Source organism: Chrysoperla carnea, chromosome 3 (assembly GCF_905475395.1).
Source record: "Chrysoperla carnea chromosome 3, inChrCarn1.1, whole genome shotgun sequence".
NCBI classification, from domain to species: domain Eukaryota; kingdom Metazoa; phylum Arthropoda; class Insecta; order Neuroptera; family Chrysopidae; genus Chrysoperla; species Chrysoperla carnea.
In genome coordinates, this window is record NC_058339.1 from 88,850,969 (window position 1) to 88,868,615 (window position 17,647).

General features: G+C 29.1%; 1 protein-coding gene across 1 annotated transcript in view; it reads right to left on the minus strand.

The window, feature by feature from the left end:
* Window positions 1–14,709, minus strand: part of LOC123296556 (ecotropic viral integration site 5 ortholog) — a 127,051-nt gene extending 112,342 nt beyond the window's left edge. The window contains exon 1 of the mRNA XM_044878078.1: window positions 14,677–14,709. The gene's annotated coding sequence lies outside the window, so the exon portion shown is untranslated. The remainder of the gene's footprint in view (window positions 1–14,676) is intronic.
* Window positions 14,710–17,647: the final 2,938 nt, after the last annotated feature.

The following is a 17,647-nucleotide window of genomic DNA, read 5'->3' on the forward strand; positions in this document are numbered from 1 at the left end:
AAGTAGAATCACACAGACAAACAGACCTTTTGTTAGAAACTATTTATATTCGAAAAGGAACATATTATTCACTTCGAAACGATAATACAAAAGAGTTACGAGTTTAATGAACTGTTGTAATTTTACATAATAATAGAGAAAATTTTCGTGATTTTTCCTTTTTAATAATTCAAATAATTATTATTAAGGAAGAACGGTTATCGTAAATATTTAAGTTCAATGTTCTAAAATACAAAATTAGAACAATGAATGTAAACTCGGGTCATCTTTTCATGAGTAATTACTACCAGGTGGACACTTTTTATGTGATTTCCCTCCCCCCTATAGCCCACTGAAAAAAAAATTCGAAAATGGCAGAAATTCGCAGAGGTTCGATAATTTCCAACTACCTGAGAATGTTGAAATTAATTGATAGCTGTTTTTTGTTATTCTAAGATGATAATTAAATCAATCTGTACAATGTGTTCACTTCAAGAGTATCCACAATAAATAACTCTTGATCTGATTATTGCTTTGAGTGAAACCACGTCGATTTTGATATAGAGGAGGAAGTTCAAAAATGGTACCTAGAGATTTTTAGGTTTCATGCCTTCTCCACCTTAGAAATTTCAAATGACACCTCCTTCTTTGTGATACCTCATTTGAAAGGGCATAAAATTATTCAATGAAATCAATAATCACATCAAGTCAAGAGTTATAACATGAGCACACTGTATAAATAAAAATGAATGAGTGATGACACTTTAGTACGGTCTTCTTAGGACGCCCAAGAAGGTTTCTGGCCCAAAAAATCTATTTAAAAAAATTTAAAGCGGAGACACACTCGACTTTATCATATTCATGTACCCATTGGAAAATTAAAAACTATTATAACAAATAAGCCACATGAGCAAATAAATGTGTCTAGTCCAGCCGTCGGGAATCCGTCTGACAAAAATATGTGTCAAAAGTGTCAAAAACCACTTGAATAAACAAAATATACAACCAAATCTTTTTACTTTTTGTGCTAACGCATGCCAGGTACAGCTAGTATTAAAAAAAAATGGGATTTGATATTATACAAAACACAGTGTCTATCGTCCTACAAACCAAAAAAAAAAACAATTTTCTGGACATCGTATAATGAATATCCTGTTTCGTAAAATACCGAACTATTAGAAAGTAAGAAATTATTTGTGAAAACAATATTCAAAACATAGATTCAGGTAAAAAACAATTCTACACGAAAACATTTATCCTGATTAGGTAACATGATTGTTCTACCTTAAAATATTACATGGTATTATTTATAATATTAATTTCCACAGAGTTAACTTTATTAGTTTTGAAAAGTTTGCGTTACAAAATTAATTAAATTTTATGACCAAAATATATTCAATGATTTATTTTTTGTGGTAAGTTTGTAATTTTTCACGCAATTTGCAATGATTTATTTTCGTGAGATATAGGACATTTAATTTTACAAGAATACTATAAAACGCTTAAATAAATTAACAAAATTTTGATAATAGAATTAATTGCAAAATCGAAATTAAAATTGAAAAACAGTTACTTTGGGAATGTCAAAACTGGTGAACTGAATATTGATATTTCCATAACTATCAAATGGAATGGAACTGTTTTAAATCACAGAAACATTTTGTGTTCATAAAAATTCTTAAAATAACCTTTTCTTGCGTATACTTAGCGTTACCACCTTTTTCATTATTAAGAATTTGTTGAGATAGAATGTCCGTAAGCCCACATTTTTCGGTTAAATGTAACAGTTGACTAAGTTGACTAAAAACTAACACATTTTCAATAATATCTCAAAAACTTTTCTACAGCTTTTGTTCAAAAACAGCTTAGTTAATAATAACTTAATTCATGAAAAATTTTTTGAGGACCTTGAAACCGTTCTTGCCTCTTTTGTTAAAAAGATCAAAGATCAAAGTCAAAAGACACAGAAAAAAACTATATTATAAATATTTATAAATATGTATATATAAAATTATATCAATAGTGTGTCGTTACTATGGTAACTCTCTGAAATAAAACTTATGTACCGAAAGAATATGAGTATTCGTTGTGTTTGTAGTCATGGTAAGGACAATAAAAACGATGCCAGCGCTTCCAGTGAAAAATTCTGGCGATAAAGGAGGCTGTTATGACTAATTTGCAATTCTTTACATGTTAATGTTACAGAAAATGTCAAATTAAAATTATTGAAAAACACTAAAAAACTAAAAATTGTGAAAATAAGAAATCAAATTGCACAAATATTATTTTTCAAATGTAAATTATCATAATTATTTATTTAAATTTGTGAGACAATCATATTAAATTTTCAATGTTAAGTCATAAATGCAATCCATACAATTCTATAATTAAAATAGTGTATCGTTAACATGGAAGCGTCTCCAATAAAACTCACGCACGGTGCGAATAATATGAGCGAATATGAACAAAAGATACGTACTGTGGACTATTTCATAAGTATAAATAAAATTAAACTCTCAGTACTTTAATTAACTTGATCCATAATATAATTATATTGAATGTCAATAATATAATTAAATGTTATACAAACTCACATGCCATGCCAGTGAGAGGCATATTTATAGCAGAACAAGCATAATAATTATTATTATGTTATGCATGATACAGTTCCTCAAACAACTTCCATATTAAGATAAATAATATTGAATTTAAACTATCATCAACTTGAGGGGGCTAGCAATTATATTTTTGAGGTTTCCAAAAAAACTTGTATTCGGACAAAAATCACGACCAGCATTCTGTTGAGAGGAGCTACGATTGGTCATGTTTCAAAGTTTTTATAGGCAGATTCAGACTCTACTACTTCGAATACGTATATAATAATATTTTCTTGATATTATATTTGTTTTAATTGATTAGCTAAAAATTTCCAGGCCGCCATTTTGAATTTTCACATTTTTCATGGCCCAGATTCGGATTTAACGACCTTGAAAACCTCCAGGACAACATGGTTTTCTTAATATATTTATTTTAATTGTGTTTAATGTTGTCGGGGTTCAAAATAGGAATTTCGGCCCGAACTGAATTTTTCGACCTCTATTTTGAATTTTCATATTTTTTATAGTCAGATTCGACTTTAGCGCCCCTAAAAACTTCCAGAATGATATTTAAATTTTCATCTATTTAGTTTCAGGAACTCTGGGGCATAAAAGTCCAATTTCTAGGGAGTAGGGAAGGATCACAAACTCATTTAAGGGGCTTTTGTTAAATGTAATAACAAGCAAAATGCGCGTGTTTGATCAAACTCGGTTCATTATCAAAAAATTAGTTAGTTGACCCTAATTTTACATTCATTTCCTACACTACCTTCAATGTCAATCAGGCTTTATTTTAGGTTGGAAAACCGAAGAGAAGTTAGTGTTACGATATTGGCATCTTCCGGACTGAGTATGGTTTTAACTTCTAAGTGATATTTTCGAGAAATGACTGAATAATTTAATGAATTATGGAAGTTGTCCAATAAAAAAAAGTATGTATGAGTTTGTATATTTTTGATATTAAATTTGTGTTAATCATGTTAAAAAGTTAGTACTCTCCCATGGTTAGATGTAGGAATGTATTTTGTGGATATAAAAAAATAATTGATTTTTCAAACTTTTCCAATAAATAGATATATTTTTGATAGGTGGATACATTTTCATCCAAATATCCAACCACGTTCTAATACATATAACAGTTACTGTTTGTTACTTTACTTATATTATAGCAAGCACATCCACACCATATGGAACGTGAAACCCGCAACCTAACATAAAAACTATATACCTGTGATCAATAAAATGTTTACATTTATTTTATTGATACGTCTACAAATTTTTACTGCAAAGTAAAATAATGAAGTACAGTGAATGCTTACAGTGGAATAACTTTAAAATCAAATTTCTAACTTTTTTCATTTTAAACTAGCAGTTAACCCCGCACTTCACTGGGCAAATTTAATTTTAAATACATAGATTATAGTGTTGTAGCATTCACTTATTTGCCATCATCCCTTACCCCCCCCCCCCCCCCTCTCAAGGGAATATGAGAGTGGAATGGAAGTGGAGATGAACAATCTGAACTCTTTTATCGGGAGGTTGTCAAATTTTATAAAATTTACAAGCTGTTAAACTTCTCATCTATTTTCATGCAATCATAATGTGCCACAGCGAAGCGTGAAAGTGTACAGCTAGTTATTTATAAAATTAAATTATACAAAGAAGATTTTTTTTACAATTACTGTACCTATTGTATTGATAAAATATAGTTTGATTTTCGATTTATAAAGAAACATTCTTAACATACTGCTTGTGAAACGAAAATCTCAGTAACATTGAAATTATAGCAAACATTGATCTACATTTGTCCATAAAATTATTTCCACGAGGTTTCCATATACAAACTATCATACCCTTTTTAACCACCTTAGAAGTTAAATTTTCAAAAATCCGTTCTTGGTAAGCATCCACATCGTAAAATGGATGAATATAGTTTCGTGAAGTATCAATCAGTCAGTTAGCCAATCAGTGGTATTTCACTTACATATTTTTAAATTCCCGATTTTCCAGTATTTGAAGATTAAAACCACAGTGAAGGGTACCATCCTTTCGAAATTAACTTGTTTTATTTCATTTTTTCTCACAAAAATTCACGCAAATCTTGAAAAAATCGTTCTTTATATGAATTTTTGGAATTCCTCAAAAACTATGCATTTAATCATCAAATGAACACTTTTAACTTTGAAAATTTTAGGGTTTAAAGAGGTTAAGTTCGTTAATGGAATACCTTTTGAAAAATCCAACAAATTACAAATTACATTTTTTGTTTCGAGATTATATAGAGCACTTTGGCCCAAAAAAAAACTATATTTTGGAGAGATGTCGTTATTTCAGAACTATTTAAGTAGTCGTCCAATTAATTGTTTTTTTGTATTTCCTGGTGTTTTTAAACGATTTTTAAAAAATAAATTTCTCGATTCTTTTAATAAGTGTAGTTATTTTTTCAGTCTAAAACAATCATTGTCAAACAAATAAATAACAAATTTCAATATCCATTTTGCTTTTCAGTAATTTTCAAGATATTTGGAAACTTCTAAGATATCTCTGATTTCTTAATTAGAGTAATAATTTCTCTATTCCCCAACGTCCTTTATAAAGTAAATAACATTATTGTGTTAAATAAAACTCTTCACATTTTATACTCAAGCTGTATATATTTTATTTTTTCAAACATAATATATTACCTGATACAAATATGTATCGAAGCAGCAATATATCAATCGTATAAATATATTGGTTTCTAGAATTGAAGTATATATATGAAAACCCACTACTGTTAACATTTCGATATCCTGTTTCTATATCCGTTCATCGTAGAATCAACCGTCTGGATACAGAACGTTCTATATGTATGATTTATTTATTACAAAACATACATAACCTCATTTCAACCTAAAAACATATACCTATACAAAAATATGTGCTGTATTTTAAACAAAATCCAGAATATTTACGTATGTCCAGAAAAAATACACATTAATTATATCCTAAATATACTGGACATGTTAAATCTTTTAAAAATATATACAACCACATTTGTTTTAAATAAATTTGTTTCAAAAGTTCAATACAAAATTAAATCATATGAAAGGCTTTTCGTAGCTGTACTTTCTCTGTTAAAGACATTTCGTATCTATTTTCACAGTTGGTTAAAAATCTGTGTTGTTACGAAATATGATATTTACGAAACGAGATTTTCTTTATTCTTTTTGTCTCAAGATTCGAGTAAAAGAATACCAGGAGAGATTTACGATATTCGGAAACTGTTCTGCATTATTGTTTCTTCGAGGAACTCATTGAATTTTTTCTTCAAATATCGCCGCTAATTTACAAATAATATAAAAAAAGCTGCTATTGATAACTGGGAGTTGCAACTCGCTAACTGGCGATAATATTCGTACTAATTAAAATCGGACGAAACCCCGAATTTAGTAGTTACAATTTAGACTACCAGATGGCAATATTTACTTCTACATACCATTTTTAAGGGCAATAGAAATATTCAAATCAGATAAATCCTGACAACTGGCGATACAAATTTGTACCATTAAACAGGAAGTGTATCGCTTTTTCAGTAGTTCCAATTTAGACCACCTGCTTACTTACTATTTATCAATAGTAACTTGCGATGTCATCTTTATAGAATGTAATAGAACTAAAAATTGTATTTTTGGGAAACAAATTGTAACAATATTATTTGACCCCCTCCCTCCTTATCGTTTAGGACCTAAATTGGCTATTAATGTCAGGGCATGATATCCCCCATTAAACTCTACAATGTTTGTTTTAGTTATTCTTATTTTGTTATTGGTTAGTTACAAAACGAGCCATTAGCCATTATAGATTAAAATGACCCACCCTGTATAGTATTTTTAACTAGAATCTTGTACCTTTCAAGATCGAATCGATCAAGACTCAAGAAACACTCTGTACTTTAAACTCCCGTAAACATAGACACCAAAACACAAACATATTTCCTCGAATATAAAATTAGAAGAAAACTAAAAATAAAAAATAATAATAATTTAATAATATATTAAAATCGAATTGTCTAGACAACATTACAGATGTATTCAACATCAACATCAACAACTAGAATAGAATAGAATAGAAATAATATCATTCTTGATACACACTTCTAAACTCGAAATGTTACTACACTATAAAAGAAAGTATTTCTTGAACGCAATCATGAGGAATTAATTGAATGTGATAACATTTGTATATGACTACTGTATTGTACTGTACTGATTTTAGGCTGGATGCCCATTACTATTACATTGTCGTTTGACAAATACAATAGAGGATAATACTGATGTCGAATTGACCATATTACCCATAAAAATGTAAAACTAGACTTGATATCATCACAAAATTTGAAAGTAAATTTAAAATTGATTAAATAATGAAAAAGTTATAAGCAATCAAAGATTGCATTCATAGGTTGCTCATCTGCTTTTATAAAAACAAAGTTTTATATGTAATCTCTATTGCGATACCCACGTTTGACGTCACTAGTGGCTATCTTCCTCTTTCTTTAATTAGGAATTTTAAACGTTCATATCTTGCATACTAGTAAAGATTTTTACAAACCAACTTCACTTTTCTGCACGTCCAGTGAGAGTTCTTCAACTGAAGTGATTAAAAAAAAATTAATCCGATCCCTATGGAAATCGGATATAACGACATTGGAAGGGGTCAATAATAATGGTCGTTTTAACAGATAGTCTTTGTAAGCGATATGTACATGTTTGTATTAAAGTGAAAGTAGGTTCACATGTTCGTCGCTAATGCTAACTAAAATGGCAAATAGTCGTTATAACCAATACACGAGTTAATAAGGGCCAAAATAAAGTTAATACGGCTAAAAAAAGATTTTAAACGGTTCAGAATAATATTAAAATTTTGTTTTTTAAGGTATTTCGATACCAAAAAATGATCCAAAACCTTTAAAATTTTATTTAAGAATTAATCATTTTTTTATACGTCTTTTGTGAAAAATTAATATCGATTCTCATAACGGTTTATGAGAAATTAACTATCAAAGTGTACAATTGCATGTACAATTCTTAATTTTGATATGATTTTAAAGCTTAAAACTTGAGAAATATTGATAAAAGTTGTTTATATAATAGGTAAAACATTTTTAAAACTTTTATTGACTAAAAAGCCAACATTTATTACGACTACTTCATATATTACCATGCAAGAAGGGTTTTTAACAATTTATCGTAAACCGTACAGAGAATCCAATTTATACCGAAGGCTTATTAAATATTCATTAATTGACACAGAAAATTTCAGCTTTTTGGTAACACTATCGTTTTGATATCGAAACGGCTTAACGGAATAAGGATGTATGCCCATGTGTTGTATTTTTATTATGCTAAGTCTAACAATTTCTATTTATGCAAATTCTTGTAAATTGAGCTTTTTTTTTAACAAGACTCAGAAACTTTTTAACGCCCCCATTAGCTTCAAGTTGACGGATTCTCGCTGTTTTGTTTCTCCAAAAATTGTTTTGCCAGATACTGAATTCAAGGAAATTAAACGCAAGATGTATTTATCAATGACATTTTATGGTGTTGGGCACCGAGACTACTTGTTCTGGGTAGTTTCACCATATTTTTTACAATGTTTATATTTTATTTCAATTTTATTTTAAAATGACAAAAAACATTTTTCTTTCTTTACCGTTTTACAACTCAATCGATCCATCGAAATGAAAATTTTATTAAAATGGAATACATAAATATTGTATTTAAAAATTTGTTTCAATTTTTTATAGCTTTTTTTTTAGCATTCCGTAGTAAAAAATTCACCGTATTGTCTTTACCTAACAACCTTTACAATTAGACCGATTTTTAGCCCGAACAGTGGACTCTGATCCTGGCACCACTCACGCCAATAGTTGTCTTTTCAGACAAACTGGAGAATCGAAATTGATTCTGTACATCTTGGCGGAAAAAAGAAAGATTTTTACAAAATTTATCGTCAGACTATTTTTTTTTTTAACTTTAACGTACTTTACGAGATTTATCGAAAATGTATACGTTCATTCAACATTTTTTTTTTCACAACATATTAAATTTTCAAATAATTACATGAAAATCCATCCTCAAATATAAAAAAAAAATAAAAATTGGCAATTAATAACATATCAATAATTCAGATTTTTTTAAATCTAGAAATGAATGACGAACCTTAACCCAACAGCACTTGCATCAACCGTTCGGTAATTTTTAGTGGCGTATTCAGATATTTGCTTACGCGCTCTGAGATTACATTTAAAAAATTAAAAAAGTTATTCATGTTTTAAATCGAGCGTGAGCAAAATGCTCTTAATGCAAATACTGACGGTAAGTATTTATTGGCTACATAAGGACGTTGTAATGACATATTTACGGGAGATTTTTTCCCTAAAATAGCTCTGATGATAAGTATTAAAATTAAATTAAATCCAGGAAATTCAATTTCATCAAACCACATTTTATCCATTTTGTGATAAAAAAAAAAGTGGTATATTTTAATATAAATTAAATTATCAGCAATAATTACGACACATTAAAGATAAGTTATTCTGATATGACCGCACTTAATCGACAACATTTTTATATGTACCTAAAGTAAAATAAAAAAAAGTATAATTTCATTTTAAATAGAAAATAGATAAAAATTTGTAACTATAAATGTCAAATATCTGTGTATTTAGTTTGGAATCAATTGTTGTATATACGTACATGTTTGACTGGAATCTTGGCATTTATAATATTATTTTGGTATCAAGCCAAACTATTGGTATTGAACACATAAAATAAATTTCATTTGTTATTATATTCTTATCATCATTCTTGTAATTGTAATTGTTATAAATAATATGTGTTCATTTAAGTAGAATTTCAATTAAACAATGTTTATCATAAATGTAAATTTCATGCATAAACAAGTGAAAACAAACAATTGATTGAGTTAATTGTTGAAATACCATGCATAGACAGTGTTGATTACTCTATCACATTACACATTTAGTTCATCATATACAATTTACGCCTAATTTGCGCCCTTACGGGCAAACAGTGATGTTTACGAAAAAATCTGTCAAACAAAAGTTGTTTATTTTTTGGTAAGGAAGATTTTTTACAATTAAATTTTTGTTCTATCTCTAACGGTTTACAAGATTTGTTCTCAAGACCCATAGGGCGAGACCCAATTGACCTATGTTGCTCATTTACGAACTTGACCTCGTAAATTTACGTCATGAGTACGCTGTAAAAATTTCATTTTGGCATGTGGACATTAATTTAACTTTCTTACAATTATGTTCCTCGTTTTTTATGTTCCGTCTGTTCTGTTAAAATGGATGAGAAAGCTACGAAATCAGTCTGCTTGATCATAATGAGGTAAAAAGACAACTTTCCATTAAACACAAGGTATACATACTAGCATGTTATATAACATGCTAAGAACATACATAGGTACTAGCAATAGCTACAGCTACAGCTACAGATGTTCTTGGTGCCAACTGGGGCAATGTCATAAAAAATTTTTACAAAACGTATAGAATGGGTCATTTTATACGAATAATAACATCTTTGGAATAGAATGGAACAACAACTGTACACTTGTACACTTGTTATACTATCAATTTCTTGCTATACACTTTAAAATCTATACAAGAGATGATACTACCAAGATAGTAAAATGCTAGTTGATAAGCTTTGCTAGAGCTAGAATGAAAATATATTGTAAATTACAATCGAATAGATTCTACACTCAATATTCTATACTAGATAGTAGATACCAAATAACTAGATACAAAAAATATTGTTTTTTGATAGTCAACTATTTTTATATCTTACAGGATGTTTCAGATTGAATACTAAGATGAGATAGCACTGTTTGGTATTATTAATAAATATTGTCATAATTAATGATTTTAATCTATTATGGCTAGTATCTCGTTTTGCAGCTAATCAATAAAAAAATAACTGCCCAGTTTGAATTAAAATTGCCCAGTTTGATGGGGGACTTCTGTTATTGGCTTGGGTTTAAAAGAGTAATAATTTAAATTACAAATTTGATCTTCAACAAAGTTGAACAATAGTTAAAAAACCAACATTTATTATCTAAAACATTTTTACGAAAATCATTAGCTTTCGGAAGAAATGTGACATAAAAATATGGTACTATATTGCATTTATCGAAAGAAAATATGCTATCTTTATTAAATTTTGTAGATAAAAGTAATCAAGGACAATGAAGGTCATTCGTCTGTGTTAATAACTTTTAAGCCCAGATAAATTTTCTAGATCATTTGAATATCAAGATCAAATGACCTTTAAACTAGAATTTCTGGTCAAAGTAATGGGCACATGCGAATGTCCTCCCCATTGCCGTTGGCAAGTTTTGGCAAAAGAATATAATAATAATAATAATAGGCTTCAACCTCCGTTTCTCTGACATGCGCCTATAACAGAGGCCACCCGCATCATTATTGGTTAATCTTTTTATTTATTTAACTACATACATGTTTATAATTACATTTTGATGTGGGTGGATTCGATTACTTCGTTCTTATCCAAGCGACGACAAAGTGATCAATTCTACCGCCCCCATTAATTTTTTATATTAATTGTTCACACTGCCGCTGTCTGGATTGGAGATCGCCTCAAAGTCTAACGCCTTAGACCGCTCGGCCATTTAGGCTTTTTCTTTCGGCTAAATGGAAAAAGATATTTTTAAGTCGCATTTCCTTACCTTTTGGGATCAACATTGGCTATTAAAGTAACCCAAAGAATTAGATTCAATATGATATCAGATCATAATGTTCATCAAACTCTCAAAGCTGTACATTTTATATAGATGTATTTAAAAAAATCTCATTTAGAAAATTATGGAATTCAAATTAAAATTTTAGCGAATTATTATTAAATCCGATTTTTCGAACGCTGATTATAAGTAAACTTGAAATTTTGAAATGCTAACTTTTGAAATTACAATCTTATATATTATTACTCTAGCAAGTTTTATTCTGTCTTACCTTTATCTTAATTATTTTTTATCAAATTTCATGATTCACCCCTCCTTTTCAAGCTTATTGTGTCTAGGTTTAACGAAAATTATACTCACGGTCTAAAAATGTACCGCTTAAGCAAATGAATAAAAAAAAACTTTTAACAAATGAAAACCGACATCAAAAGAAAAACTTTTCTAAAACAAATTAATGTGCATTAAAAAGTAAAAAAATATCGATAATATAATGTAGTTAAAATTATTGTTATTTTTGGAGTCGGTGTCAGTCAAGAAAGCAACTTTGATAGAACAGTTTGCTACATTAGCTTGGCTGACATCGACTCCAAAAATAAAAATAATTTTAACTACATTATATTAAGTATCGTTACTTTTTTACTTTTTAGTGTATATTAATTTGTTTTAGAAAAGTTTTTCTTTTGAAGTCGGTTTTTCTTTTTGTTAAAAGTTTTTTTTTTCTTTTGTGATTTTTAGTGAATCTGAAGTACACTAATTTTTGGTAAAAAAAGAATCATCGAAATCGGTTGGCGTGATATTGAGTTATTCATTATCTTGTCGTGCATACTTAATGCAAATTTAAGACTTTTATGGTTTTTCCATGGATGCCGTTGTCAGAACTGGACCAAAATGAAATGAGACCACACGGGAAGTACCAGCTTTCAAATAAATAAATAATAATCAAAATCGGTTCACCCAGTCAAAAGTTCTGAGGTAACACACATAAAAAAAAATTCAGTCGAATTGATAACCTCCTCCTTTTTTTATTGAAGTCAGTTAAAGAATGCTAGACAAATAATTTATGCGAAAAAATATCATAAATTTAAAAAATAAGTTTATTAGGCAAACATGTTAGTTTTTACAGATACTCTCCTAATAAGACTTATAATTACTATTTTAATACATGTTGTAGTTTTATTAATTTAAGGACTTTTGATTTTTTTCACCACTTTTCTACGAAATTTGTTGTTTTTAGCCACGAGTACAGGGTAACCACGGGTTACGGTAACTACGGGAGCGGAATTTCGCACGGGTCTAGCTAGTAACGTAATATTTCATTTTCCAAAAATGTGTCTGGATTCTTACTTGAACATACTGTAATAACATAACATTGCAGTAACATCAATACACCTGGTTATATATATATAGTTATAAACATTATTACTTGATTCTCTAGTTGAATATAAAAACATATTACTCACTGCAATAGTCCAATATACTAACTAACTGAGTCAATGAGTCAATGAGCAAACAGTAAGTCAAGAGAAGTCAAGTTAAACCTCTCATATATGCCCATGTACAATTCATATATTGGATGTACCAACCATGTAAATATGTAATATATGTCCTAGAAATCATTCGACCGATAGAGTTGACCCATCAACGGACATGGACGAGGTCTACAGGTTACAAACAACAACTGTGTAATAAATTAATAATCTAGTATTAGTAGCTTAGCTACTTATTTATTACATTACTTGTTAGTTGCTTGCATTTATTAAAACTGTTATTTCATTTAAATAACTGCAAAAATTTTATCATGAACTTTTATAATCATGCATTTTAATAATTTTATAATTTTAATAAAATATTACCGATAGACGGGAAGAATGTCTTATAGACCAAGTACCAAAAAATATAAAAAGATTTGTAATTTTTTTAACAAAATTGAGATATTCTCGATAATTTTGGCTTGCTAGCTTCACAGACGCTTAAATTTCGATTAAAGAATAAATAATAAATATTTAAGCTTTAAGGGATGCGTATACATACACAGCTAAGTAATCTTGAGGGTATTGATAATGTTTACAGATACAAATCCCTGAAAGCACAAACAAACAAAAACTCGAAAATAAAATAAAAAATTTATGATAACATTGAAAGAAAATAACATTTTTTTTTATTACAAAAAAATATAGAAAAGAAAAGAAAAAAAAATTTGTAATAAAATTTTGTTTTAAATAAAACGTTTATTATATTTTAAATTTTACCTCAAGGAATGATAAACAATTTTTTGAGTGTTTTAGTCTTGTTTTTGAAAGAGAGAGAACAAAATAAAATTTTAAAAAATTATTTATACTCTCTCAAAAACGTAAACTTTGGTAAAAATGTATTGAAATCATTGAAAAAAGAAAATTAAAACTTTTTTTATATGAAGTTGAACTAAGTCTAAATCAATTCTGAAAATTTTTGAGGGGGGGGGTGGTTTGTCGTTGTTCGATTATTGAAATAAATAAATTACTTTAAAAGTAGGCATATTTAGCATTGGTCTTATGAGGAAACGGTAGCGGGATATGTCTTCACAGATGTCTAGAAAACTAGTCGGTGGAAATTTAAATAAACTATTTAAATTAAAGTTTAAACCTTAATAAATTATTGAAAATAAAAAAAAACCCTTTGTTTTCGACTAATTAAGGATAAGTATGAGCACGGTACCTAATGGGGACGCAAATTAAAAAAAATATATATTTTCAATTTTGATTGTGAATTATGTTGTAATTTGACAATATTAGACGAAAAGTAAGAATACAATTTTTCGATACCCTGAGTAATTTTCAAAATATCGGAAATTGAAAATTTTTTTTAATTATTAAGCCATCGATATTTCGAAAACCAATTCAGATATCGAAAAATTTGATTCTTATTTTTCGTCTACATTCATGTAGTTGTAACAAAATTCATCATCAAAGTAGAAATTAAGGTACAAATAATTTCAACTACTATAGTCTAAACTTGCCTTGGCGCTCGTACTACCTTAAATATACCAAAATAATGTTAAAAGATAAGCAGAGTCGATGCAGGCCGGATGAGTGTACCAGCTCCGGGCCGGATGAGTGTACCAGCTCCGGGCCGGATGAATGTATCAGCTCCGGGTCGGATGAGTGTACCAGGTCCGGCCCGGAGCGACTCAAGCGTTACACAACTTGTCCGATTCTGATCAGATTTTCCACATCCAAGCCGGAAAGAACCTACGGCCAATTGGATCAGACGCGGATTAAAATTCCTACTCGGGTAGCTGTTATTTATTTTGAAACAAAAAGTATTTTTGCGCTTTATATATTTGCTATATTACCTTATTACATCGTAATATATGCAGACTAGATTGATGTTTAATTGGGCCGGAATCCAAACACATTCAAGGATTAGAGAACCCAAATTCGATTCTAGGCATTATAATTTTCGCTTCTTTCTGAACACCAACAGACAAAGTACATTTTTAATGAATACCTGGAAAAAAAAAGATATATTACTAAAGAAAATTTCCAATGCAAAAATTGTCTAAATCATCCTCGAACTTTCAGTAGCTTTTCCATTTTAATAACAATTTTCTAATTAAAAAGTGAACAGTTAGTATTAACCGTACAAGTAAATTACTTTCATCTCTCATATTCCTTCATAATTGTAATTAAGGTTAGGAAATTACATGTACACCTTCCTCCATTACTAGAGCAACATAAGTACTTTTGTAAGCTTTATTTTATGTTCTATATGAGCTTTAATTTTCAAATGTTTTTTTGTAACATATATTATTATCTTCTTCATAATTTAACAAACCATACAAAAGAGTACACTACTATACATGAGCTTTCAACTTGAGCTTTCAAATTAAATGAATGAATATGAATGGATGAATAATTGTATATAAATGTATGAAAAAAGTTCCCTGATTAAAATACCAAGATAAAATCGTATACTACATGATTTACTGTACAGCTTTTTAATTTTAAATTTCTATAGTAGAAAAAAAATTGTTGCGAGATATAATTATATGAAATGAATTATTATATACATTAATAAAATATCAGTGCCATCTTTTAAGCGAAAAAATTTATGAGGGACTAATAAAAAATTCTTTTTAAAGGACAAGCTTTTATTTACTCAAAAGTAGAAAATAATTTTTTCTTTGAGTCACTCATTTACGACTATTTTGTAAATCTGAAGGTGCTCAATTTAAATTATCAAGAATAAATGGGAGCGCCTCAAGTTTTTGCAAATAGTCGTGTAGGAGTGACTCATAGAAAAAAATATTTTCTACTTTCGAATAAATAAAAGCTTGTACCTTAAGAAGCATTTGTGTTTAGGATATTATAATCTCATACAGGAGATTAAAACTACATACTAAAGTTGTAGAGTGTAAAGGGGGGAGGGGGCATCATGTCCTTACATAAGACCTAGTTCTCCAGGTTGCTTTAATAGTCAATTTAGGTCCTAAAAGGTAAGAGATAGTAAAACACTTTAAATTAGGAAGTTGATTCTCGAAAAAAAAAAACATTTCTTCGAAAATCGGTAGCTATCGGAGGAAATAAGACTTAAAAATATGTCATTATTGCATTTAATCGAAAGAAAATACGTTAGGTTTACAAAAATATTTTAGACAAAAGTTTTCAAGAACAATAAAGGTATTCGCCTGTGTTAATAACTGTTAAACCCAGATAAATTTTCAAGATCATTTGAATATCAAGATCAAATGACCGTGAAACTAGAATTTCAGGTCAAAGTAATGGGCATATGTGACTTGACAATTGATTGTGAATGTGAATGATTGCTCTTGACAACTTTTGGTTAGAGCATTTTTCTGTAGTTAGCGTATTTTCTTTCGATGAAATGCAATAATGACATATTTTTTAAATCGCATATCCTTCGAAAGCTAATGATTTTCGAAAAAATGTTTTAATTAAAAAAGGTATTTTTTAGATCAGAATAAGAATCTGAATTGACTACTAAGGCATCCCGGAGAAATAAATCCAATCTGATGTCAGAACATATGATGTCCCCCATTAAACTTTACAATTTTTGTTTAAGTTATTTTTTTATTGGTTAGCCATAATAAATTAAAAGTTTACTCTTCTCCGCTCTACCAGAATTGACTAGACCATAAACCCAATTATTTTAAAATAAACGATATTAAATTGCATATATAAATTTAATTAATTTATACATCGAAGTAGAAATTAAACTTTATAATTACACAAATAAACATGCATTTATTTAAATTTAAATATAAAATATCATTTTATAAATAATATTATAATTCACTTTAAATTGTTTCAGTTCAGAAACAAATTATTAACAAGTGAAAACAAACAATTGACTGAGTTAATTGTTGAAATACCATGCATAGTCAGTGTTGATTTCTTGATCACATAACACATACAAACATGTGACACATACATAACTGATAATCAAGTATAGTACACATATTATAAAATTTCCGCCTAATTGGCGCCCTCACGGGTAAACAGTGATGTTTACGAAAAAATTGTTTCTAACAAAAGTTGTTTAATTTTTGATGAGGAACATTTTTTACATTTAAACTTTTGTTCTATCTCTAACGGTTTACAAGATGGGTCCTACGGACCCAAGACTCAATTGACCTATGATGCTCATTTACGAACTTGACCTCACTTTTTACGTCCTGAGTACGCTGTAAAAATTTCAGCTCGATATCTTCTTTCGTTTTTGAGTTATCGTGTCCACAGACGGACGGACGGACGGACAGACGGACGGACGGACGGACGGACAACCGGAAATGGACTAATTAGGTGATTTTATGAATACCTATGACAAAATTTTTTTCCTAGCATCAATATTTTTAAGCGTTACAAACTTGGGACTAAACTTAATATACTATGTATATTTCATACATGGTATAAAAAGTCGACACGCAGGAGCTGCGTTAACTACAAAAATTCTTTCTCAAATCGAATTCCCACAAATACGACATACAGTTTCAGATTTTAAAGTAAAGTGTTTGGAAAGTCTGAAATTCAAAAATAGTATTACACTAACCCCCCCCCCCACATTAGCCACAATTTGGATAAACCGCATTTTAATCCGTCTGCGCACGGTAAGAAATGAATACCGTTTACTATAATGCTGGTATGGTATACAGAAAGATATATATAATATCTATGTTAGCATAAGTAATATTAAAGCATTGAATAGGACTATTGTGGGTATCACCAACAAGAAGTATTGTGGGTATCACCAACCAGTATAAGCCTGACCCCCATACTGCATTGACTCGTCAGCCAGAACTATTG